Source organism: Anabrus simplex, chromosome 1 (genome assembly GCF_040414725.1).
Source record: "Anabrus simplex isolate iqAnaSimp1 chromosome 1, ASM4041472v1, whole genome shotgun sequence".
Lineage (NCBI taxonomy): Eukaryota > Metazoa > Arthropoda > Insecta > Orthoptera > Tettigoniidae > Anabrus > Anabrus simplex.
Genome location: NC_090265.1, coordinates 1469985181 through 1470011958, shown reverse-complemented (window position 1 = coordinate 1470011958; position 26778 = coordinate 1469985181). Strand labels below are relative to the sequence as shown.

Below are 26778 nucleotides of genomic sequence, written 5' to 3'. Positions count from 1 at the left end.
CCGTGCCGAAAAGTCTGGAAGATGATAAAACACATACGAACTCTAATGGAAATTATAGGTCACGGATCAGAGACCAAATACGTACAGTTTAAACGTTTACTGAACTCTCCACCGAGGGATTAGTAAAAGAGACAGCGAACCACGCCGGGCTTCTAACGATCCATTTGTTACATAAGTATATCTACGATTCAGTTAATATTTGACATACTTAAGATGATTGCAAGAAAAATGCTGCTTATAGCCTGTTACATCTTCAAAAGTTTGAATGTAGTGTAGATTGGTGGTGTTTCCGGGGGCAGAAATTCAGGCATTGTTGTAGACGAAATTAACGGATTAAATATAAGCCCGCATATTTCGCCCTCCCCAACCCCACCACACACATACACACACGTTTCTTTTACCAGATTATTCAGATCAGGAATGAATTAATGTAACATAAAAGACGTGGAGATAAAAGGAAAAATCTGCAGATAATTACAACTTTCTTTCATAGACGAAATACATACTTCGGCCTTTTCATTCATTTCACCATTTTGAAATTGTATGTATAGGGTTTACTGTTCAAACGATTAAAAGATAGGTACGGAATGCAGTTAACACTTTATCTCATGGCTCCAATGAACAATTCAATAAAAAATATGAGGATATTCGACAAATCAACAACTGTCTGTCACCACATAATATCGTCGCTTCACCGGTAAAACGTTGTATCCCACAATATTCTTTCTATCCATTATTCTCCTTAAGACTGGTCACGCCTCCCAGCCACATATGGATACGCAGTCCATCAGAATAATGTCCCTTGTGTTCGTTTTCCTATGTCGACAATTAAACGAAAATGAACCTTACATGCATCGTACACTAGGAGTGCGTAAATACGTAATGCTAACGTACATTCCTACAGTACGGTACTGTAAGGTTCATTTTCCTTTACACATGGGCATAGGAAAATGAACACAACAAAACTTGTTCTGATGGACTGCATATCCATGCGTGGCTGGGAGGCGTGACCAGCCTTAAGGAGAATAATTGATAGGAAGAGCTTTGTGAAATACAACCTTTTACCGTTCGAGCGACGATATCGTTTCAGCATCCGCACTTTCAAAACTTAAGTATAGAAAATAAACAAGCAACCGTCGGCAGCCCTGGAAATGGCTAGGCATAGTCCGCCACTGTCAAACACTTGTTTTGTTTCACTGCTAGAAAGTGTTAAAAGCTAGTGTTTAACAATTGTTTTACTACACTTTCACTACCCATATTAAGATATGTAAACCTCCGACTAGATTGCGTAAGAAATAATACGAACGATAACGAAATAACATCAAATTATAACATAACATTACATTTAAACAAATGAATAATTATTTTCGATTGTATTTAAGCTATGACACACCATTTACACACCCTGAGGAAAGACACTGGTGTAAATGCAGGGACGATTTATTGGTTTATTAAAAAGGGGAGCCATTTTGTTTAATTTACTACACCAGGAGAGAACCTCAAGCACAAATGGATGACTACTGCTGCCATCTGTTGTCTTTTCTTCGAACTACGCCACAGTACAAGCTGATTCTCGCACTTCGCGTTGGTCATTCGACAACACAAATCATAGATCGATACAGTTCCTACAGTAGAGACAATACGCGACACTGAGCGAGATATCGAGGGACAGCTATTGGAGCTCTCTCTAGCGAGCAGACCTAAAAACTACTGATTCTGTTATAAGAACACGTGTATTTTTGTGTGAAGTTTTTGGTGTTATTTATGCGTTTTCAGTGAGTTGACATAATTAAATAGTAGAGTGTGTCATTCCATGATATCTCCTCTCAACCTGAGGGGAAAGGTATGTGCTGTGTTTGGCTGCAGTACCTATGAAGTAGAGAAGAATGCGCGGTCGTTCTTCAGGTTCCCTCGTGACAAGAAAATGTAAGTAATATTGTGTTTGCATATACTATATTCTACCAGTGACAGAGATCTTTATAGTACTTCATAATCATGTGACCTGCTCGACCCATATTTTAACAGGCTTAAAATGTAATACGCATATTTTATTGTATAGTGCAGCAGTTAATCTTCAATGCCGATGTGTTGTTGTAGGTGTGATCTGTGGGTTTTGAAATGTCACAGAAGTGATTTGGTTAAGGTGTACAAGAAAGAAGGGACGTTACGCTTATATAAGAATTATAAGATCTGTTCAGATCATTTCCAGGCCAGCGACTTTAAAAATCCTCGACTATACAGCCAAGGGTATGTTACATTTTTACTCTAATTGTATGTAAATTTTCCTCAAAGCATCACTGTCGACAACATTTTCATACTTTTCTTTCTTTTATCCCTCTTCTCAGATTAAAGCCGGGATTTTATAGTTTTTCTTTCTGTTATTAGGCTTCGTGTTAAGGGGAAAACTGTCCAGCAATTAAATGTTAATTCATTGCATCATATGTGTAAGGAATGTGCCGATATTTTTATTGACAAGTGTCTTAATGTGATGATACAATGCTTTTAATTGAGAAAAAAGACAAATCCAACCGTAAGAGTTCAGGCAGGAATGCTAAAGCTAAAAAAGTAATGCATAAATGAAAGATCAAGCCATTTCACTGCAGTCCATTTCACATCTTGTTTATATGTCTAATTTCAGTCTTTGAATAATAACCTTTTAAATAAATCGTCATTCATTTATCAAGAATTGCTTTAGTTAATATCTCAATAACACTTTCTTTCTAGACGTAATTTATTTATCCATTTGCGTATATACATTTCCTTTGATATTTGAATTTAGCGCGATTTTTTCAGGTCAAGTTACTAGGAGCGCCACCGTCGAATTGTCTCCCATTTTAGCAAGGTTAAATCCGTAAGTGTCGCGTATTGTCTCTAATGTATTTGGTTGAGCGTAAACTCCAATAAAGCACATTCCTTTTACCGTTGCAAATAACGTCGAGAGACTCGGTATGGAAGGTGGTGACACTAACACACGACTACACCGGTTGAAACGTAGACGTGCTAGGGAAAGAGGTGACATTTCACGTTTCGGCAATGAAGTTCGATTTTGACCCCTTCTGATAATTACGAGTACTGTAAGGATAGATTACACGAGACTCTGGAAAGATTAACACTCCTTGGACGATGAGATTCACGGCCTTCTTGATAACATCGCGTACGCCGCTGACACGACTGAAGATGGGAATACCGTTGCCTATGAGATATACAGGGCCGTGAAAGTGGACTTAGAGAATTGCGGGTCGCAAGTAGTTCCACAAACGTCCGCTACGGGTCTAGAAGTTGTGCTATGCTGCTCGCGCGAAATACATTAAATTAATAGTAATTTTTCTAGAAAACAGAACTCAGAGAATTAGAGTAGGCGAATCGCTATCTATTCCCGTAATAATTAAGAGGGGAATTCATCAAGGCAGTATTATTGAACATTTTTAAACACATAAAATATTCAAATAATGAAGTTAGGACCACCTAAAAGTGATGTAGAGTGTTTTGATGTACTATAAAGCAGAGTTGCTATAGTACCTCCTGTGTATGCGGGAAAGGGTGATAGACATAAAGCTGAAAATTAAAGGCAAGTCAGTTTGATATGCATTGCGTGTACGCTTTGGGAAAGCGTTCTTTCTCATTAAATTACACATGCTTGCGAAATTAATAACTGGATCGGTAGAAGGCAGTTCGGGTTTAGGAAAGGTTATTCCACGGAAGCTCAACTTGTAGGATTCCAGCAAAATATAGCAGACATCCTGGATTCAGACGGTCAAATGGACTGTATTTGGTATAGTTCCTTCAACTAAAAAATAGTCAAATAAGTACTTCAAATACGGTACTATATCCCAACCCATTGTCTTTAGTATAACCACAGGATGCTCATAATTCCAGCCGCATTTCTAGTTTTCAACTTTTGTATCTTATTGTAAATGTCATTGTTATCTTATGCAAATTTTAATACTTCTTTAATATTAGTAACCACCTCTATCTGGACATTATCCTTGTAACCAACAATCTTTACATACTGCTGACTGAATACTTCTGCCTTTGAATATCCTCACATGCACACTCCCCTTTATCATTAATTATTCCAAGAATTTTCTTCTTAGAAACTGTTTCTGCCTCAAAGTACCTATATATACTTTTCCATTTTTCAATAAAATTTTGTATGACTCGCAATTATGCCTGCCATCATGTTATCCTTAACTGCCTACTTTGCTAGATTCAATTTCCTAGCAAGTTCCTTCAATTTCTCCTTACTTCCATAACCATTTATAACTCTGTTTCTTTCCAGTCTGCACCTCATTCTTAGTCCCTTTATTTCTCTATTATAATAGGGTGGGCGTTTACCATTCCTTACCAACTTTAAAGGTACAAACCTGTTTTCAAGTTCCTCAACAATAATGTTTTAAACCCATCCCAGGTTCTGTTTACATTCATATTTACCGTTTTCCAGCTATTATAGTTACTTTTTTAAACTGCCTCATGCCTGCCTTATCAGCCATATGGTACTACCTAATATTTCTACTTTTAAGACCTTCCTTTCTTTCACATTTATTTTTAACTGCGACGAAAACAGCTTCATCATCAATAATACCACATATTACCTCCGTTTCTCTATAGAGCTCACCTGGTTTTAGCAACACCAAGTCCAGGATATTTCTCCCTCTAGTTGTCCCTCACGTTCTGAATCAGCTGTCCAACCCATATTAGCTTATTTGTCATTTGTTGGTCATTCTCCCTGTCGTTTGCATTTCCGTCAATATCGACATTTTGGTACATCAAAATCTCCCGCTACAATCACATTCCTTTGCATGTCGTTTCCCACCTAGCTGATTGTCTAATCACATAATTCTGAATCCGTATCAACGCTACCCTTTCCCGGTCTGTACACTCCAAAGTCATAAAGTTGCCTATTATCTTTAGAAATGAGCCTTGCACCTAGAATATCATGCTTGTCATATTTAAATTTTCGTAGCTTACAAATTATTCTTTCACCAGAATGAATACTCCCCCTCCCACCATTTCTATCCTATCTCTACGATACACACTATAGTACCGTGAGAAAATTTCTGCATCTATGATATCGTTTCCCAGCCATGATTCAACTCCTATTACAATATATGGTAAGTATGTATCTATTAAATGACTTCATTCTATTCCTTTCTTTACAATACTTCTACCGACCAATCTCTATTCTCCCCACACTATCCTTTATCTTTAAAAAAATTATACACCAGCGTCTCCTCGCATTCACTTTGCCGTATATCTCAACCAAGCAACATGGTTTTCTACCAGGTGGCTCTTGTCTAACAAACCTGGCCACTCTGCATAGCTTTGCATCACACGCCTTTGCAGCTAAATCACAGCTGGATATCTGCTACGTAGGCATTTCGAAAGCTTTCGATTCTGTTGATCATAATCTGTTGCTCCATAAACTCTCCGAACGATTTAATATACATGGCAGTCTTCTGACCCTTCTTGCTGGCTTTCTACATAACCGTTGGCAGAGAGTGGTAATATCAGGCACTTCATCCTCATGGTTACCAGTCACCTCCAGTGTCCCACAAGGCAGTACTCTTGGCCCCTTGCTATTTTCTTTGTTTATGGACGATCTGCCGTCCGAACTCAACGAAACAGCGAATACCCTACTCTTTGCTGACGACTGAAAGATATTTAGGGAGATCAGGAATCCAGCAGATGCAGCTCTGCTACAGTCCTCACTTAATGCCCTCTCGAACTCGTGCCGTACTTGAAAACTTGTCCCCAATCCACAAAAATGCAGCCACATGACCATAACACTGCGTAAATCTCCGCTACCGACATCATATTACCTACTCGACAAGCCCATCACCGTCGTTACGCAACAGCGTGACCTAGGTGTAATATTCGATACAAAATTACATATAGAAACATATACAACCAAGGCTATGAAATTACTACGCATTATCTATCGCTTTACAGAAATTTCTGACCCCATTGCTCTTCGTCACTTCTTCCTCACGATCGTTCAACCTTCCTTAAACTACTGCTCTCCGATTTGGACATCAGCCGCCCCCTCCAGTACTAAGCAGTTAGAAAGAGCAGTGTCCTTCTTTGCTGCAATTGTAAGGAACAGAAACCCCACGCTAAGATATCTGTCTACGCAGCAGGTATTAATGGCAATTAATGTGTCACCGCTGCACATCAGGCGACAGGTAGCTGACCTGAGTTTCCTCCACGAGATCTTAAATGGGCATTGCCGCTCGGAACATCTGGTTTCTCTCTTCTCTCTCCGCGTTCCTTCCCGCTCCACCAGAACTAAAGACCTTCTCCACATTCACCACTCTCAGCACTCAATACTTCAACGATCTTTCCTAATCCGCCTCCCAACACTCTTTAACAATATTAATAGGAGACAAGAGCTTGATATAGCATCAAATCAAAGTGTATTCGAGAGGTGTGTAAATAGTATCTTAAAGATAAGTTGATGTGAAGGGATTATACCGCCATCTTGACCCACGACGACTTGGCTATGAACATGGACATTCTCATGGTTTTCGATTTGGACAGTTATTAGTAGGATGTGTACCGGATCTTGTTATATTTTTTTATGTTCGTTATATTTTATTATGAAAGTTTACGTTTGTTAAATAGTCTGTTGACAGTGCAAGTGAAATTTGTTCAGTATAGCTGTATATTGCGCTTCGTGAATAAATAAATCTATATCTATATATATATATATATATAAATGTCACTGAATGTATGTATGTATGTATGTATGTATGTATGTATGTATGTATGTATGTATGTATGTATGTATGTATGTATGTATGTATGTATGTATGTATGTATGTATTACATCTCCTCCTAAACCACTGGAGCGATTTACACCAAACTTGGTACACGTACGACTTAGTATCAGGAGACAAACAGCGTGGGGGTAAGACACCCCAAGTACCCTTAGAGGCGGGGGGCGAGGGGGGTCACATATAAAAATATACGAAAATAGTGTCGAATCCATCGTTTTCGGATTCGCTGAGATGAATAGTGATACTCTGGAATTTTTGCAAGTCCAAATTCAGCCCCCTTTTGGGTGGGGGGCAGGGGGAAGTGATATATCAAAGTAATAGAAAATCGTATCTAATCCATCCTTTTCAGGGTCGCGGGGATGAATTGTGACACTCCGGATTACTTTTGACAAAATGCTGGGGGTAAGACACCCCAAGTACCATTAGAGGCGGGGGGGAGGGGGTCACACATAAAATATATGAAAATGGTATCGAATCCATCGTTTTCAGATTCCCTGCGATGAATAGTGATACGCCGGAATTTTTCCAAGTCCAAATTCAGCCCCCATTTGGGTGGGTGACGAGGGGGTTCACATATAAACATATACGAAAATAGTGTCGAATCCATCGTTTTCGGATTCGGTGAGATGAATAGTGATACTCCGGAATTTTTCCAAGTTCAATTTCATCCCCCTTTTGGGTGGGGGGCGAGGGGGGAGTGATATATCAAAGTAATAGGAAACAGTGTCGAATCCATCCTTTTCGGGGTCGCTGGGATAAATAGTGACACTCCGGATTTCTTTTGACAAACTGCGTGGGGGTAAGGCCTCATGCACCCATATAGGCGGGGGGGCGAGGGGGTCACATATAAAATATACAAAAATAGTGTTGAATCCATCGTTTTCGGGTTCGCTGAGATGAAAGGTGATACTCCGGAATTTTCCAAGTCCAAATTCAGCCGACGATAGGGTGGGGGACCAGGGGGTCACATATAAAAACATACGAAAATAGTGTGGAATCCATCGTTTTCGGATTCGCTGAGATGAATAGTGATACTCTGTAATTTTCCCAAGTCCAAATTCAGCTCCGATTGGGTGGGGGGCCAGGGGATCCATATAAAACATACGAAAATAGTGTTGAATCCATCGTTTTCGGGTTCGCTGAGATGAAAGGTGATACTCCGGAATTTTCCAAGTCCAAATTCAGCCCCCATTTGGGTGAGGGGCGAGGGGGGTCACACATAAACATATACGAAAATAGCGTCGAATCCATCGTTTTCGGATTCGCTGAGATGAATAGTGATACTCCGGAATTTTTCCAAGTCCAAATTCAGCCCCCTTTTGGGTGAGGGGCGAGGGGAGGGTGATATAAGAAAATTATCGAAAACAGTGTCGAATCCATCCTTTTCGGGGTCGCTGGAATGAATAGTGACACTTCGGATTTCTTTTGACAAACCGCGTGGGGGTAAGACACCCCATGTACTCATAGGGGCGGGGGGGCGCAAGGGGGTGACAGAAACTATTCTAAAATAGTATCGTATCCATACTTTTTATGGTCACTGAGGTGAATAGTGATATTCCAGAATTTTTCAAAGTTCGAGTTCTCCCCCTGTTCGGGGTGTGGGTCGAGGGGGAAGTGATTTATCAAAATAACCTAACATGGTGTCGAATCCATAATTTTCTGGGTCGCTATGATTATTATTACCTTTTTATTTGTTTGGAATGAATCAAATACTTCCCAGTCAATTCTAGCTTCCACAATAACAAGGTTTTACTCGATTATTAAATAATATAAAACTTGAAATCAGATACATCTAAATAATCCTAAAACTACACAATAGGTCGTAATATCAACATCTCAAAACTAAATCAATAAGCATCCACTTCACACTTAACTAACTGGTGATAAAAATACTAAAGGTAAATATTCAAAAGCTACCCGGACAACGCCGGGTATTACAGCTAGTAAATAAGTAAATACCGTTCAACACTAACATTTTTATGTCATCCTTACTTGACTTCCAGATCTCTGTACACTTATCACCGCTCCCTTGACCATCCCATTTCCCTGAATGTACCTCCCTATAACCCTTTCAAATATATATATGAAATGATAATGAAGACAACACATGCACCCAGCCCTTGTGCCAAAGAAATTAACCAATGTTGGTTAAAATCCCCAACCCAGCCGTGAATCAAACCCGGGTCCCCTGTGACAAAAGGACAGCACCTTAACCATTTAGCCATGGAGCCGTACTGTGACCGTTCATGACATCGTCATATGTATATAGAGACATCCCGTATAGAGAATATGCCGTTTTCCGCGCAGTTCTACGTCAAATAGCCGCTAAAGGAGGATATTCTTGACGGTTCCTGGATTCAAGCCGCTCCCCGTAGAGTCGCGCGCCTCTCCTCTCGTTGCGCGCAATTGGGAAAAGAGGGAGTACAAGCGCCCGTGAGTGGAGTGCGTTCTCTCTCAGAGCGAGAGAGCTGGAGCAAGCAAGATGTCACATGACTGAGGAGTGAGGTCACGAAACAGCCCCGAAGAAGTCGTCTCAACATACGAGACGATATTTCTCCATGCATTCCCCTAAATATCTGGTGGCACCAATGCGTAGCTGTCAACTGTTTCGAGGGTATTAACATTAATAACTCGGATATACTTCATGGATAATTTCGAGTTACGACTTCGGTGAATGAGGAGGTTTTATGCGGATTTGGACCAGGAAAATTAAAAAATCCCCGGAGTCAGGCTCCACCTACTGAGAATTGATACTGACGCTTTGATAATTACAGACGAACCCGCGAAAGATTCGAAACGAAAATTAATCAGTGGAAAGTGGGATGTAGAGGCTTTAATTTGACATTAAATTCAACGTTTAAATATACCTGCCAGCTGACCGATGTTTGACAAAGGGACGTGGACTGACTCCCCCTCCAGAAAATAAGGCTTTCAATTATAAAGGAGACTGGCAAGAAGGGAATAAACACTGTACATCCAGTGCATTTGGTCTGATCAGCAGACTCAGTTTTTAGTAAACATTCAGTTTTAATATTCAGTGTTTCACATTGTGAAGGCTTCTAGTGAACAGTGTTGTGTAGTGATAAACAACAGCACATAGTGAGTGACAGTGCGCTGAGTACCAGATATTCGTTACGATTTTAATTCAGTTTGTTATGACTCGTATGTGATAAGAAAAATGTTCCTTCAATTATGTGTCAAAGCGGCACGGGATTGTAAAAAAAGAAAAGAAAGGAGGTGGCCGATTAAAGTAAATTATTACATGCGCAGCTATGAAATTTAGCTTGTGTGGTGGATTATGCCAAATTGCACGAATTATATATATATATTGAACCCATGACCTTTGTGCCCTAAGAACATTATGCATTATGTAACAATTAAATTAAAAGTTGGATTCTTGATAGCATGGATTTGACACGTGACGAGGGGGTGATTACCTTCGGTCCCACGCTCTGGGGTACGTGACGTCAACCACACGTGTCGACGGCGGAAGAATCTCAAGTCATTTTTATGAACTATTTCAAAGCGCGTGTACACGGCGTGACCACGCCAAGTCAAAAAAATATAGTGCCTATCAAAGGGGGTCAATCATCTCACAAATCGAACCCGTAAAAATTTTAAATGTCCATGAACACTACCGCCAGAAATGTAGCAAGCATGTAGTCACTTTCAAAACTCTTGAAATTGCAGTTTAGGTAAGTCAGAAAATTTATAGAAATTTTCTTGGCGGCAAAGGGAGAGATCCGAAGAGAGGGGGTAACTGCTATAAATATAAAGGGACGCCATGACGAAGCTTCCTTCTCCGGCATTTGTGATACAAAGCGGACGAAATTGTTGAGCTGCTCTGCGAAATCAAATCAACGAAAGTAGACTGAGTTCGACTGCAGATTTTAGCCATTGCGGCTAAGTCTTGACTCCATGGGGGGATAGTTTTCTTGAGAGAAATAAGTGTATCAGATAGGACGGTCAAAGTACTGAAATATTCTAATGTGATTAATTCGTGTGCGGGAATAATTATAGTCCATCGTGTGCGTTTAAGCAAACAAGTGAAGGGTATTTTCTTTTTTTTATGCTTTATTCCAGGAAACCCGAACAAATAATTATAAATTGTGAAGCCATGAATGTAAAAATGGCTAAATAAAATGCCAGGGTCGCAGGTGAGCCCTAAGACGAATACTGGCATGAAGACATGAGGTAGGTGACTTCCCATCTTACTGCCTCTTATATCTCGTCTCGTGATTTCTTGTATTTGAATGGGGATTTACGACGCAATGGTCGCCCTACTAAGTTTTGTAAATGTGAGAGTACGACTAAAAGAGTCATTTGTTTTATTTTCCACTTGGATAAAATTTTGAAGTCTTGCGAAAGCCGTATAATGTTGTAAAAAGTTATTGATAAGGGTTCTGAAGTGATATCACGTCCAATGTAGATCGTCATCCGTGTGAGTGTACTGCCTGTATTTTGTGATGTCGAGGTAAGATGTTCATTCGATGTAAAATTCTTCTGTCTGCAATTTGACGTTAATAATAATAATCCATGGTTACTCATTTTCAATCGAGAGGAAGCGCGCTGTCGGGTGAGAGCCAAGGGAGATGAATTTGGTCACGGAGAGAAACGTTTTTCTATGCCCATTTTAAACTGTGTCTGACTGACAATAAAAAGATCTAGTAGAATGTTTCAGTCATTTCTCGTAAAAATCAAGTTATTAAATACGATATAATTTATGCGAAGTTATTCATGATTAATGCATTGTGCGATATTAGACGTCGGTATTTCTAGTGAGGATTTTATTCCAGTTCTTTGTCGATGATAATTGTGGAGCTGGGAAACAGAGGTTGGTTTTGTGAATCAGGTTGGACCTGTCATTGAAGCCGGGACACTGAAGCCCGAGGAGTGTTTTATGTGAGTTGAGATGAGATGTGCGAATCCGGTTAGAGTCCTGTCATTGAAGCCGGGATATGATAGCCCGAGGAATATTTATAATGTTGAGAATGGAAAGAAATTCATAGAAATCCATAGCGGTATAATTGGCAACGCGTATAATTAGTGTGGGCATCTTGAAGCATATCTGTGCATTTTGTTGGTTAGAATATCGTATTTGTTTAATTATGTCGGCAGAGTTTAAAGGGAACATTTTGAGATGTCAGTCAACTGTGAATAAACCAGGTGGTTCCTGTAACTGCCAAGCGAGCGAGGGGGGTGAGACATCTCAGCTATCTAACGGGACAGGCTTGGTATTGAGACTGTATTCTCGGCCAGGGAAACGTTAAAATGCTGGATTTAGTTGAAATTTCATAGCCGGCAATGATCTAAGTATTGTGAAATACTGTAATTGGGGACGTAATGAACATTTGAAACCATGAACTTTGAGTATAAGGAACAGAGTAACCCAATTTCAGGGTTGTCCAAAATATAGAGCGATGGTCGTGATGATCGATTTGTCTGTGAGGGGTGTGCAAAATTCATAATGGTAATGACGAGATATGACATCGTAATTATATGGCGAGTTGTTTGGTTTGTACGTGGATTATTAGGATATCCAAGTGTTAATAACGGTTAGGATTAGATTAGATTTTTAAAGTGTGATATCACGATACGAGATATATAGCTGGACATGAATGATGTAACAAATTCTTTTCCAGCCAGATAAACATCGCAATATTGAATTCACATCACAGCTGCGTAGAAATTTGTGAGGAAACTAGAGTCCGCGGAGATAAAATTTGTTGTTTGTTAATATTTCGTTAAATCATTTAAATTTATTAAATTATTAAATTCAGTGAAACCGCATTTTGAAATAACTTTAATCAAGCGAATAACTTAGAGATGCATTCTGGAAATTTTAGTTTGTTGTCTGGGGAATATTAAAAATAAAGTAAAGATTAAAGGGACATATCCGAAGGAAATGGATTTTACTGCCACAAAGTTTGTGAGCATTGCTATTGTTGTAATTATTGAACTTTGATTGATTGAGCAGTGAATGTGCTGGGGATAGTAAAGTGGAACTTTGGTCATCAACCGATGTAACTTAATTGTGTTTAGCCTTCAGCCTAGAAACTTGGATGGTCAGGGGGTCATCAACCTCAGTGACTTAGATTAGGGCCATATGCCATTGTAGCATCCTTTCCTTGCGGTCATCATCCACAATGACTTTAAAGTAACTTAGAAGATTAGATGTCGGTCCATGACATAGACGCAGGTCACATCGATTCAATTAAGGGTCCATGCCGTAGAACCACTGTGTGGCACACACCGATTGGACGGCCTTAATTATAACCAGAGTCCAGAGTTCGTGTTACGAGGGCTGGACCATAACGAATCACTATGATGGTACATGTGGTCTCACATGGAAGCCGAATTTAAGGATTTCCAGATTTTCCTTTCTTAAATGATAAATAATTGAGACAGTGGTTTCTAGTAAGAATGCCCATCAGGCAATTACGTTAAAATCTCACACCAGTGTTCTGACATTTATGTAAAAATGATTGTGGTGTCCAGTGGACACAATTGACTTCTATGATACCAGTGACAGATTGCTTCAGAATTTTCTGAATAAATAGGAATCTTTTAAACAGACCTTTCATTCCAGTAGATAGATTAGAATTAATGAACCCTACCTTTACCTCAGCAAGTGACGAAGAACCCGAAACGACCCAAGAGACAGATCTCATGAACTTTGCTGATAGGTAAGGAAGGTAGGTATCCCTCAATATGGACCTAAAGGGTTCAGTAAAATGTTGCCCAACGTGGTGGCTTCAGTCACTTAAGAGAGGGCCTAAGTACATCGAGAGAAGAACTACAAGTTAAGTTGGTTGACATCAGTGAAACGATGACCAATTGTAGGATTGTTATACGTTGGTCGATCATTAAAATGGCTTCCAACGTGGTGGCATCAGTCACTTAACGATGGGGCATAAGTCACGATAACGATGAGGGAACCTAAGTCACGATAACGATAAGGATATTTTGAAAAAATCGTGTACTATGGGAAAAGAGAAATAATGTTGAGGCTATGCCACATTATGGATGATAAAATCGTGCGCCAGAGTTGATAGTGAATTCGAAGAAATAGATAAACGCCCGATGAGTAAGGCTAGGAGATACCACTATGAGAATAATTTATCTGCTGAATGAAAGGTATAATTTAAGTGTGTTAGAGTAATTTCCCAAATTTTTGAATACTGGTTTGAGTGTTTTGGCTGATCACTTTGATCGAGTGAACATTGAATTTCACATTTTATTAAATAAAAATTTTAGAGAATGTTGCATTTACAGTGTGATGTGTTGGATAGGAGGATGTTGTGATGTTTATCGTTGTAGTCTTATTATACGCCGTTGAAGTCTCGGGCTCACCGATGACCTATCGTTTCTGTTAAATACAGTATGTTTATGCAGGAGGGAGAATTGGTCCAAGGGCAGGTGGCCCAAATGATCAACGACTTAATGGAGAGGATGGAAAATAATAAGAAGGACTTTATGGAGAGAATGGATGCCGATAGGAAGGACTTAAGTGAGAATATTAAATCCATGAGTATGAAGTTGGATAGTACAGAGGTAGAATTAAAAGGCATGAAGGAGGTCGTACAGGACACGCAGGATAGTTGTAAAGAAGCTAGTGGGGATATTAGGAAGGACATTGGTGACTTAAATGTGAAGGTGGAGCAGAACACTAAAGCACAGGTTGACTTTAAACATGAAATAAATCAGCAGTTCAAGGAAACTCGCGAGCTACATCGTGTTCTCAGTGAAAATCAGGACATAATTAGAGGAGACCTCGATAGGCACGTCAACGAAAGTAGGGAACTACATCAGCAGTTGATGTCAGATCAAGCTGAGCTTAAAGCCGATCTGAAGACAGAGGTAGAGAAGTTCAATATCATGCGTGAAGACGATAAGTCAAAGGTCTTCACAGCAATGAATGAACATAAGGAAATGTTGTGTAAAGAGATAGCCGTCGTAAATGACAAAGTAGACCAGGTAGCCGAAGACGTCAAGGCAACCGTAGACCAGCGTATTGAGGCCATTGACTTTAAATTAATCCAGATGAATAAAGAGGATATGAGAAAATTAGGTACAACTCAGGAAGAAACGGCTAGGAGTATTGAGGAGGTACAAGCAGATATTGAGGAACTAGGAAAGGATCTAGGCGATATAAGGGTAGACCTATCGAAACAACTTAAAGATACCCAAGATAAGGTCATAACACTGAGCGACGAGTTGACAACTGTTCATGAGGCTCTTAAGGGGGAAGTTAGTGCCCGGAAATTGGAACTGGATGGGTTAATGAACAATATCGTAGGAGTCCAGGCCAAGATAGAGGAAGTGGTTAGTAAATCTCGCCGCACCTCAGATATGTCGTTCAGTTGCCCTAGCAACGCTAGTAGTCCCATACATCCTGCAGGGAACGGACACTTTGACAATTCTACCCATTCTCAGGGGCAAAACGTCACTAATGTTATAAACATGATTCGTCTTAAGGAAGATCAGCCTAAGAAATTCGATGGCAGTGGTACCCAGACGCCAAAGGGTTTTCTTAGAGAACTTAGAGAGTATATTCGCGATAATAGGATACCTGAAGAGAGGCAACTAAGGACTGTGGAACGGTACCTAGATGGAGTTGCGTCGCTGTGGTTCAAAGGTTTCCGATATAGCTTTGACACGTTCGAGGAATTTCAGACCGCATTTTTGGGCAAATTTTGGAATTCTGAGATTCAGCAGAACCTAAGGCTAGAGTTATATAGTCGCCGGTATGACACCGCAGGACCGCCGAAATTTTCGCTATATTTTACGGAACAATTAGTTAAGTTCAAAGAACTGGAATCAGCCCCAAGTCAGCAAGAACTGGTTCAGGCTATCCAGAAACAGTTCCCACCGGATATCCAGAGAATACTAATTGCTGCGAAGGTCGAAACCCCGATGCAGGCAGAATTGATATTGCGACAGCTGGACCAGACCCATTCGCATCAATCAGCCCCGCGAATAGTCAGGCATTCAGAGCCCCAGGTGAATGTCGTAAATCACAGCCAGGAGAGCGCGCCAGATAGGGAAGTTTCACGAGCACCGAGATATGAGAATGAGGGGCGGCGGTTCGACACCAGGCCATACCAAGGTAGGAAGAACTGGGAACAGCCCAGATACCATCACGAAGAGTGGGACAGACGCCGAGAACAGTGGAGAAGAAACCAGGGTCGATACCAGGGGAACTCAGATCTAAGACGAAGGAACCCACGCGGGAATGAAGGCAACAGAAGAGGGGACGGTTACGAAAATTCCAGACGTTCTGACCGTTGGCACGGGCCTGAAGAGAGAAGGAGAGAAGGGGACCAGTATTTGAGAGAGCTGAGGTCAGGTACCGGACAGGACAAATGGAAGGACAGCATCCAACGAAGGGAAGTCAACACTGACTGTGTAGGAGCTCAAGACATGTCCCATACTGGAGCTATCCGAAAAACCTACCACCAGGATAGGGAATTAAACCCTAACGCGCCTCATTTCGACGGAAATCTGAATTCGTCAAATGAGCGGGAAAAAAAAAAAACTCCAAATTTCCAGTAGTGGTTACGAGACAGGATTCCCACACACAGCCTGAATATGTTTCTCGCGACGGCTGGATAGTAGCCCAGATTGACTCCTGGATTATACAACCAGATGAATTAGTGGAAGACCACCTCAGACAGGAGGTTAGGAAAATAAGAGAGCTACCAATCATTAATGTCAGGATATGCAACTTTAAGGTGAGCTGTTTATTGGATACAGGCGCCAGCATCAGCTTAATTTCACAAAATTTCTTTAACGAATTGTCTACTCGGAAGAAATTGCCAGAAATTCCTGTAGCAAATATCAAAATTAGAGGAGTCATTCCCGACAAAACTACCATTTGTAAAACGCAGACATTTTTGGATTTGCAGATAGGAGACATGACATTTTCGCATCCTTTTGTCATAATTTCAAAGCTGCACTATAATGTTATTCTGGGAGCAGACTTCATTTGTGAAAGTAATGCCGTCATCGATTTAGGAAGGAGAGAGGTGAAATTTAGGAAGGATGACGGACCGGAATTAGTAGCTCTAAACGAAGAATCATTGGGTCAGACTGGGAGAAGAATGTGTGAGGAAGAAGTCCATTTCACTACCGTTTCTAAGGAGGCAGAAGAGGAGATAGAACAGGGAGAATTTGAGGAAGGTTCTGAGGAGGAAGACTTTGACAGCGAGGAAGACTTTGACGGCGAGGAAGGGATGAACAGCTCAGTCGAAAATTCAGTGGGGAACTACCAGGAAGCTGAAGGCATCAACCAGTATCCGTACACCAGAAGATGACCAACCGCATAAGAGAGAAGAAAGGAATTTACGTTCAAAGGTCATGTTTCATCAGACGTCAAAATTAGAAATTTCGCCATCTGGAGTATTTAAAGGAAATTCCTTGTCACTGTGCGAAAGGAATTCGTGTCTTGGGGGAAATATGAACCCATGACCTTTGTGCCCTAAGAACATTATGCATTATGTAACAATTAAATTAAAAGTTGGATTCTTGATAGCATGGATTTGACACGTGACGAGGGGGTGATTACCTTCGGTCCCACGCTCTGGGGTACGTGACGTCAACCACACGTGTCGACGGCGGAAGAATCTCAAGTCATTTTTATGAACTATTTCAAAGCGCGTGTACACGGCGTGACCACGCCAAGTCAAAAAAATATAGTGCCTATCAAAGGGGGTCAATCATCTCACAAATCGAACCCGTAAAAATTTTAAATGTCCATGAACACTACCGCCAGAAATGTAGCAAGCATGTAGTCACTTTCAAAACTCTTGAAATTGCAGTTTAGGTAAGTCAGAAAATTTATAGAAATTTTCTTGGCGGCAAAGGGAGAGATCCGAAGAGAGGGGGTAACTGCTATAAATATAAAGGGACGCCATGACGAAGCTTCCTTCTCCGGCATTTGTGATACAAAGCGGACGAAATTGTTGAGCTGCTCTGCGAAATCAAATCAACGAAAGTAGACTGAGTTCGACTGCAGATTTTAGCCATTGCGGCTAAGTCTTGACTCCATGGGGGGATAGTTTTCTTGAGAGAAATAAGTGTATCAGATAGGACGGTCAAAGTACTGAAATATTCTAATGTGATTAAGTAATTCGTGTGCGGGAATAATTATAGTCCATCGTGTGCGTTCAAGCAAACAAGTGAAGGGTATTTTCTTTTTTTTTTATGCTTTATTCCAGGAAACCTGAAGAAATAATTATAAATTGTGAAGCCATGAATGTAAAAATGGCTAAATAAAATGCCAGGGTCGCAGGTGAGCCCTAAGACGGATACTGGCATGAAGACATGAGGTAGGTGACTTCCCATCTTACTGCCTCTTATATCTCGTCTCGTGATTTCTTGTATTTGAATGGGGATTTACGACGCAATGGTCGCCCTACTAAGTTTTGTAAATGTGAGAGTACGACTAAAAGAGTCATTTGTTTTATTTTCCACTTGGATAAAATTTTGAAGTCTTGCGAAAGCCGTATAATGTTGTAAAAAGTTATTGATAAGGGTTCTGAAGTGATATCACGTCCAATGTAGATCGTCATCCGTGTGAGTGTACTGCCTGTATTTTGTGATGTCGAGGTAAGATGTTCATTCGATGTAAAATTCTTCTGTCTGCAATTTGACGTTAATAATAATAATCCATGGTTACTCATTTTCAATCGAGAGGAAGCGCGCTGTCGGGTGAGAGCCAAGGGAGATGAATTTGGTCACGGAGAGAAACGTTTTTCTATGCCCATTTTAAACTGTGTCTGACTGACAATAAAAAGATCTAGTAGAATGTTTCAGTCATTTCTCGTAAAAATCAAGTTATTAAATACGATATAATTTATGCGAAGTTATTCATGATTAATGCATTGTGCGATATTAGACGTCGGTATTTCTAGTGAGGATTTTATTCCAGTTCTTTGTCGATGATAATTGTGGAGCTGGGAAACAGAGGTTGGTTTTGTGAATCAGGTTGGACCTGTCATTGAAGCCGGGACACTGAAGCCCGAGGAGTGTTTTATGTGAGTTGAGATGAGATGTGCGAATCAGGTTAGAGTCCTGTCATTGAAGCCGGGATATGATAGCCCGAGGAATATTTATAATGTTGAGAATGGAAAGAAATTCATAGAAATCCATAGCGGTATAATTGGCAACGCGTATAATTAGTGTGGGCATCTTGAAGCATATCTGTGCATTTTGTTGGTTAGAATATCGTATTTGTTTAATTATGTCGGCAGAGTTTAAAGGGAACATTTTGAGATGTCAGTCAACTGTGAATAAACCAGGTGGTTCCTGTAACTGCCAAGCGAGCGAGGGGGGTGAGACATCTCAGCTATCTAACGGGACAGGCTTGGTATTGAGACTGTATTCTCGGCCAGGGAAACGTTAAAATGCTGGATTTAGTTGAAATTTCATAGCCGGTAATGATCTAAGTATTGTGAAATACTGTAATTGGGGACGTAATGAACATTTGAAACCATGAACTTTGAGTATAAGGAACAGAGTAACCCAATTTCAGGGTTGTCCAAAATATAGAGCGATGGTCGTGATGATCGATTTGTCTGTGAGGGGTGTGCAAAATTCATAATGGTAATGACGAGATATGACATCGTAATTATATGGCGAGTTGTTTGGTTTGTACGTGGATTATTAGGATATCCAAGTGTTAATAACGGTTAGGATTAGATTAGATTTTTAAAGTGTGATATCACGATACGAGATATATAGCTGGACATGAATGATGTAACAAATTCTTTTCCAGCCAGATAAACATCGCAATATTGAATTCACATCACAGCTGCGTAGAAATTTGTGAGGAAACCAGAGTCCGCGGAGATAAAATTTGTTGTTTGTTAATATTTCGTTAAATCATTTAAATTTATTAAATTATTAAATTCAGTGAAACCGCATTTTGAAATAACTTTAATCAAGCGAATAACTTAGAGATGCATTCTGGAAATTTTAGTTTGTTGTCTGGGGAATATTAAAAATAAAGTAAAGATTAAAGGGACATATCCGAAGGAAATGGATTTTACTGCCACAAAGTTTGTGAGCATTGCTATTGTTGTAATTATTGAACTTTGATTGATTGAGCAGTGAATGTGCTGGGGATAGTAAAGTGGAACTTTGGTCATCAACCGATGTAACTTAATTGTGTTTAGCCTTCAGCCTAGAAACTTGGATGGTCAGGGGGTCATCAACCTCAGTGACTTAGATTAGGGCCATATGCCATTGTAGCATCCTTTCCTTGCGGTCATCATCCACAATGACTTTAAAGTAACTTAGAAGATTAGATGTCGGTCCATGACATAGACGCAGGTCACATCGATTCAATTAAGGGTCCATGCCGTAGAACCACTGTGTGGCACACACCGATTGGACGGCCTTAATTATAACCAGAGTCCAGAGTTCGTGTTACGAGGGCTGGACCATAACGAATCACTATGATGGTACATGTGGTCTCACATGGAAGCCGAATTTAAGGATTTCCAGATTTTCCTTTCTTAAATGATAAATAATTGAGACAGTGGTTTCTAGTAAGAATGCCCATCAGGCAATTACGTTAAAATCTCACACCAGTGTTCTGACATTTATGTAAAAATGATTGTGGTGTCCAGTGGACACAATTGACTTCTATGATACCAGTGACAGATTGCTTCAGAATTTTCTGAATAAATAGGAATCTTTTAAACAGACCTTTCATTCCAGTAGATAGATTAGAATTAATGAACCCTACCTTTACCTCAGCAAGTGACGAAGAACCCGAAACGACCCAAGAGACAGATCTCATGAACTTTGCTGATAGGTAAGGAAGGTAGGTATCCCTCAATATGGACCTAAAGGGTTCAGTAAAATGTTGCCCAACGTGGTGGCTTCAGTCACTTAAGAGAGGGCCTAAGTACATCGAGAGAAGAACTACAAGTTAAGTTGGTTGACATCAGTGAAACGGTGACCAATTGTAGGATTGTTATACGTTGGTCGATCATTAAAATGGCTTCCAACGTGGTGGCATCAGTCACTTAACGATGGGGCATAAGTCACGATAACGATGAGGGAACCTAAGTCACGATAACGATAAGGATATTTTGAAAAAAATCGTGTACTATGGGAAAAGAGAAATAATGTTGAGGCTATGCCACATTATGGATGACAAAATCGTGCGCCAGAGTTGATAGTGAACTCGAAGAAATAGATAAACGCCCGATGAGTAAGGCTAGGAGATACCACTATGAGAATAATTTATCTGCTGAATGAAAGGTATAATTTAAGTGTGTTAGAGTAATTTCCCAAATTTTTGAATACTGGTTTGAGTGTTTTGGCTGATCACTTTGATCGAGTGAACATTGAATTTCACATTTTATTAAATAAAAATTTTAGAGAATGTTGCATTTACAGTGTGATGTGTTGGATAGGAGGATGTTGTGATGTTTATCGTTGTAGTCTTATTATACGCCGTTGAAGTCTCGGGCTCACCGATGACCTATCGTTTCTGTTAAATACAGTATGTTTATGCAGGAGGGAGAATTGGCCCAAGGGCAGGTGGCCCAAATGATCAAGGACTTAATGGAGAGGATGGAAAATAATAAGAAGGACTTTATGGAGAGAATGGATGCCGATAGGAAGGACTTAAGTGAGAATATTAAATCCATGAGTATGAAGTTGGATAGTACAGAGGTAGAATTAAAAGGCATGAAGGAGGTCGTACAGGACACGCAGGATAGTTGTAAAGAAGCTAGTGGGGATATTAGGAAGGACATTGGTGACTTAAATGTGAAGGTGGAGCAGAACACTAAAGCACAGGTTGACTTTAAACATGAAATAAATCAGCAGTTCAAGGAAACTCGCGAGCTACATCGTGTTCTCAGTGAAAATCAGGACATAATTAGAGGAGACCTCGATAGGCACGTCAACGAAAGTAGGGAACTACATCAGCAGTTGATGTCAGATCAAGCTGAGCTTAAGGCCGATCTGAAGACAGAGGTAGAGAAGTTCAACATCATGCGTGAAGACGATAAGTCAAAGGTCTTCACAGCAATGAATGAACATAAGGAAATGTTGTGTAAAGAGATAGCCGTCGTAAATGACAAAGTAGACCAGGTAGCCGAAGACGTCAAGGCAACCGTAGACCAGCGTATTGAGGCCATTGACTTTAAATTAATCCAGATGAATAAAGAGGATATGAGAAAATTAGGTACAACTCAGGAAGAAACGGCTAGGAGTATTGAGGAGGTACAAGCAGATATTGAGGAACTAGGAAAGGATCTAGGCGATACAAGGGTAGACCTATCGAAACAACTTAAAGATACCCAAGATAAGGTCATAACACTGAGCGACGAGTTGACAACTGTTCATGAGGCTCTTAAGGGGGAAGTTAGTGCCCGGAAATTGGAACTGGATGGGTTAGTGAACAATATCGTAGGAGTCCAGGCCAAGATAGAGGAAGTGGTTAGTAAATCTCGCCGCACCTCAGATATGTCGTTCAGTTGCCCTAGCAACGCTAGTAGTCCCATACATCCTGCAGGGAACGGACACTTTGACAATTCTACCCATTCTCAGGGGCAAAACGTCACTAATGTTATAAACATGATTCGTCTTAAGGAAGATCAGCCTAAGAAATTCGATGGCAGTGGTACCCAGACGCCAAAGGGTTTTCTTAGAGAACTTAGAGAGTATATTCGCGATAATAGGATACCTGAAGAGAGGCAACTAAGGACTGTGGAACGGTACCTAGATGGAGTTGCGTCGCTGTGGTTCAAAGGTTTCCGATATAGCTTTGACACGTTCGAGGAATTTCAGACCGCATTTTTGGGCAAATTTTGGAATTCTGAGATTCAGCAGAACCTAAGGCTAGAGTTATATAGTCGCCGGTATAACACCGCAGGACCGCCGAAATTTTCGCTATATTTTACGGAACAATTAGTTAAGTTCAAAGAACTGGAATCAGCCCCAAGTCAGCAAGAACTGGTTCAGGCTATCCAGAAACAGTTCCCACCGGATATCCAGAGAATACTAATTGCTGCGAAGGTCGAAACCCCGATGCAGGCAGAATTGATATTGCGACAGCTGGACCAGACCCATTCGCATCAATCAGCCCCGCGAATAGTCAGGCATTCAGAGCCCCAGGTGAATGTCGTAAATCACAGCCAGGAGAGCGCGCCAGATAGGGAAGTTTCACGAGCACCGAGATATGAGAATGAGGGGCGGCGGTTCGACACCAGGCCATACCAAGGTAGGAAGAACTGGGAACAGCCCAGATACCATCACGAAGAGTGGGACAGACGCCGAGAACAGTGGAGAAGAAACCAGGGTCGATACCAGGGGAACTCAGATCTAAGACGAAGGAACCCACGCGGGAATGAAGGCAACAGAAGAGGGGACGGTTACGAAAATTCCAGACGTTCTGACCGTTGGCACGGGCCTGAAGAGAGAAGGAGAGAAGGGGACCAGTATTTGAGAGAGCTGAGGTCAGGTACCGGACAGGACAAATGGAAGGAGAGCATCCAACGAAGGGAAGTCAACACTGACTGTGTAGGAGCTCAAGACATGTCCCATACTGGAGCTATCCGAAAAACCTACCACCAGGATAGGGAATTAAACCCTAACGCGCCTCATTTCGACGGAAATCTGAATTCGTCAAATGAGCGGAAAAAAAAACTCCAAATTTCCAGTAGTGGTTACGAGACAGGATTCCCACACACAGCCTGAATATGTTTCTCGCGACGGCTGGATAGTAGCCCAGATTGACTCCTGGATTATACAACCAGATGAATTAGTGGAAGACCACCTCAGACAGGAGGTTAGGAAAATAAGAGAGCTACCAATCATTAATGTCAGGATATGCAACTTTAAGGTGAGCTGTTTATTGGATACAGGCGCCAGCATCAGCTTAATTTCACAAAATTTCTTTAACGAATTGTCTACTCGGAAGAAATTGCCAGAAATTCCTGTAGCAAATATCAAAATTAGAGGAGTCATTCCCGACAAAACTGCCATTTGTAAAACGCAGACATTTTTGGATTTGCAGATAGGAGACATGACATTTTCGCATCCTTTTGTCATAATTTCAAAGCTGCACTATAATGTTATTCTGGGAGCAGACTTCATTTGTGAAAGTAATGCCGTCATCGATTTAGGAAGGAGAGAGGTGAAATTTAGGAAGGATGACGGACCGGAATTAGTAGCTCTAAACGAAGAATCATTGGGTCAGACTGGGAGAAGAATGTGTGAGGAAGAAGTCCATTTCACTACCGTTTCTAAGGAGGCAGAAGAGGAGATAGAACAGGGAGAATTTGAGGAAGGTTCTGAGGAGGAAGACTTTGACAGCGAGGAAGACTTTGACGGCGAGGAAGGGATGAACAGCTCAGTCGAAAATTCAGTGGGGAACTACCAGGAAGCTGAAGGCATCAACCAGTATCCGTACACCAGAAGATGACCAACCGCATAAGAGAGAAGAAAGGAATTTACGTTCAAAGGTCATGTTTCATCAGACGTCAAAATTAGAAATTTCGCCATCTGGAGTATTTAAAGGAAATTCCTTGTCACTGTGCGAAAGGAATTCGTGTCTTGGGGGAAATATGAACCCATGACCTTTGTGCCCTAAGAACATTATGCATTATGTAACAATTAAATTAAAAGTTGGATTCTTGATAGCATGGATTAGACACGTGACGAGGGGGTGATTACCTTCGGTCCCACGCTCTGGGGTACGTGACGTCAACCACACGTGTCGACGGCGGAAGAATCTCAAGTCATTTTTATGAACTATTTCAAAGCGCGTGTACACGGCGTGACCACGCCAAGTCAAAAAAATATAGTGCCTATCAAAGGGGGTCAATCATCTCACAAATCGAACCCGTAAAAATTTTAAATGTCCATGAACACTACCGCCAGAAATGTAGCAAGCATGTAGTCACTTTCAAAACTCTTGAAATTGCAGTTTAGGTAAGTCAGAAAATTTATAGAAATTTTCTTGGCGGCAAAGGGAGAGATCCGAAGAGAGGGGGTAACTGCTATAAATATAAAGGGACGCCATGACGAAGCTTCCTTCTCAGGCATTTGTGATACAAAGCGGACGAAATTGTTGAGCTGCTCTGCGAAATCAAATCAACGAAAGTAGACTGAGTTCGACTGCAGATTTTAGCCATTGCGGCTAAGTCTTGACTCCATGGGGGGATAGTTTTCTTGAGAGAAATAAGCGTATCAGATAGGACGGTCAAAGTACTGAAATATTCTAATGTGATTAAGTAATTCGTGTGCGGGAATAATTATAGTCCATCGTGTGCGTTCAAGCAAACAAGTGAAGGGTATTTTCTTTTTTTTAATGCTTTATTCCAGGAAACCTGAAGAAATAATTATAAATTGTGAAGCCATGAATGTAAAAATGGCTAAATAAAATGCCAGGGTCGCAGGTGAGCCCTAAGACGAATACTGGCATGAAGACATGAGGTAGGTGACTTCCCATCTTACTGCCTCTTATATCTCGTCTCGTGATTTCTTGTATTTGAATGGGGATTTACGACGCAATGGTCGCCCTACTAAGTTTTGTAAATGTGAGAGTACGACTAAAAGAGTCATTTGTTTTATTTTCCACTTGGATAAAATTTTGAAGTCTTGCGAAAGCCGTATAATGTTGTAAAAAGTTATTGATAAGGGTTCTGAAGTGATATCACGTCCAATGTAGATCGTCATCCGTGTGAGTGTACTGCCTGTATTTTGTGATGTCGAGGTAAGATGTTCATTCGATGTAAAATTCTTCTGTCTGCAATTTGACGTTAATAATAATAATCCATGGTTACTCATTTTCAATCGAGAGGAAGCGCGCTGTCGGGTGAGAGCCAAGGGAGATGAATTTGGTCACGGAGAGAAACGTTTTTCTATGCCCATTTTAAACTGTGTCTGACTGACAATAAAAAGATCTAGTAGAATGTTTCAGTCATTTCTCGTAAAAATCAAGTTATTAAATACGATATAATTTATGCGAAGTTATTCATGATTAATGCATTGTGCGATATTAGACGTCGGTATTTCTAGTGAGGATTTTATTCCAGTTCTTTGTCGATGATAATTGTGGAGCTGGGAAACAGAGGTTGGTTTTGTGAATCAGGTTGGACCTGTCATTGAAGCCGGGACACTGAAGCCCGAGGAGTGTTTTATGTGAGTTGAGATGAGATGTGCGAATCAGGTTAGAGTCCTGTCATTGAAGCCGGGATATGATAGCCCGAGGAATATTTATAATGTTGAGAATGGAAAGAAATTCATAGAAATCCATAGCGGTATAATTGGCAACGCGTATAATTAGTGTGGGCATCTTGAAGCATATCTGTGCATTTTGTTGGTTAGAATATCGTATTTGTTTAATTATGTCGGCAGAGTTTAAAGGGAACATTTTGAGATGTCAGTCAACTGTGAATAAACCAGGTGGTTCCTGTAACTGCCAAGCGAGCGAGGGGGGTGAGACATCTCAGCTATCTAACGGGACAGGCTTGGTATTGAGACTGTATTCTCGGCCAGGGAAACGTTAAAATGCTGGATTTAGTTGAAATTTCATAGCCGGCAATGATCTAAGTATTGTGAAATACTGTAATTGGGGACGTAATGAACATTTGAAACCATGAACTTTGAGTATAAGGAACAGAGTAACCCAATTTCAGGGTTGTCCAAAATATAGAGCGATGGTCGTGATGATCGATTTGTCTGTGAGGGGTGTGCAAAATTCATAATGGTAATGACGAGATATGACATCGTAATTATATGGCGAGTTGTTTGGTTTGTACGTGGATTATTAGGATATCCAAGTGTTAATAACGGTTAGGATTAGATTAGATTTTTAAAGTGTGATATCACGATACGAGATATATAGCTGGACATGAATGATGTAACAAATTCTTTTCCAGCCAGATAAACATCGCAATATTGAATTCACATCACAGCTGCGTAGAAATTTGTGAGGAAACCAGAGTCCGCGGAGATAAAATTTGTTGTTTGT

The 26778-nt window shown here is 40.6% G+C and overlaps 1 protein-coding gene across 1 annotated transcript in view; it reads right to left on the bottom strand.

Annotated features, from left to right (window-relative positions):
- Positions 1-26778, bottom strand: part of LOC136879522 (zwei Ig domain protein zig-8) — a 326290-nt gene that overhangs the window by 227589 nt on the left and 71923 nt on the right. The gene's annotated exons all lie outside the window — the stretch shown is intronic.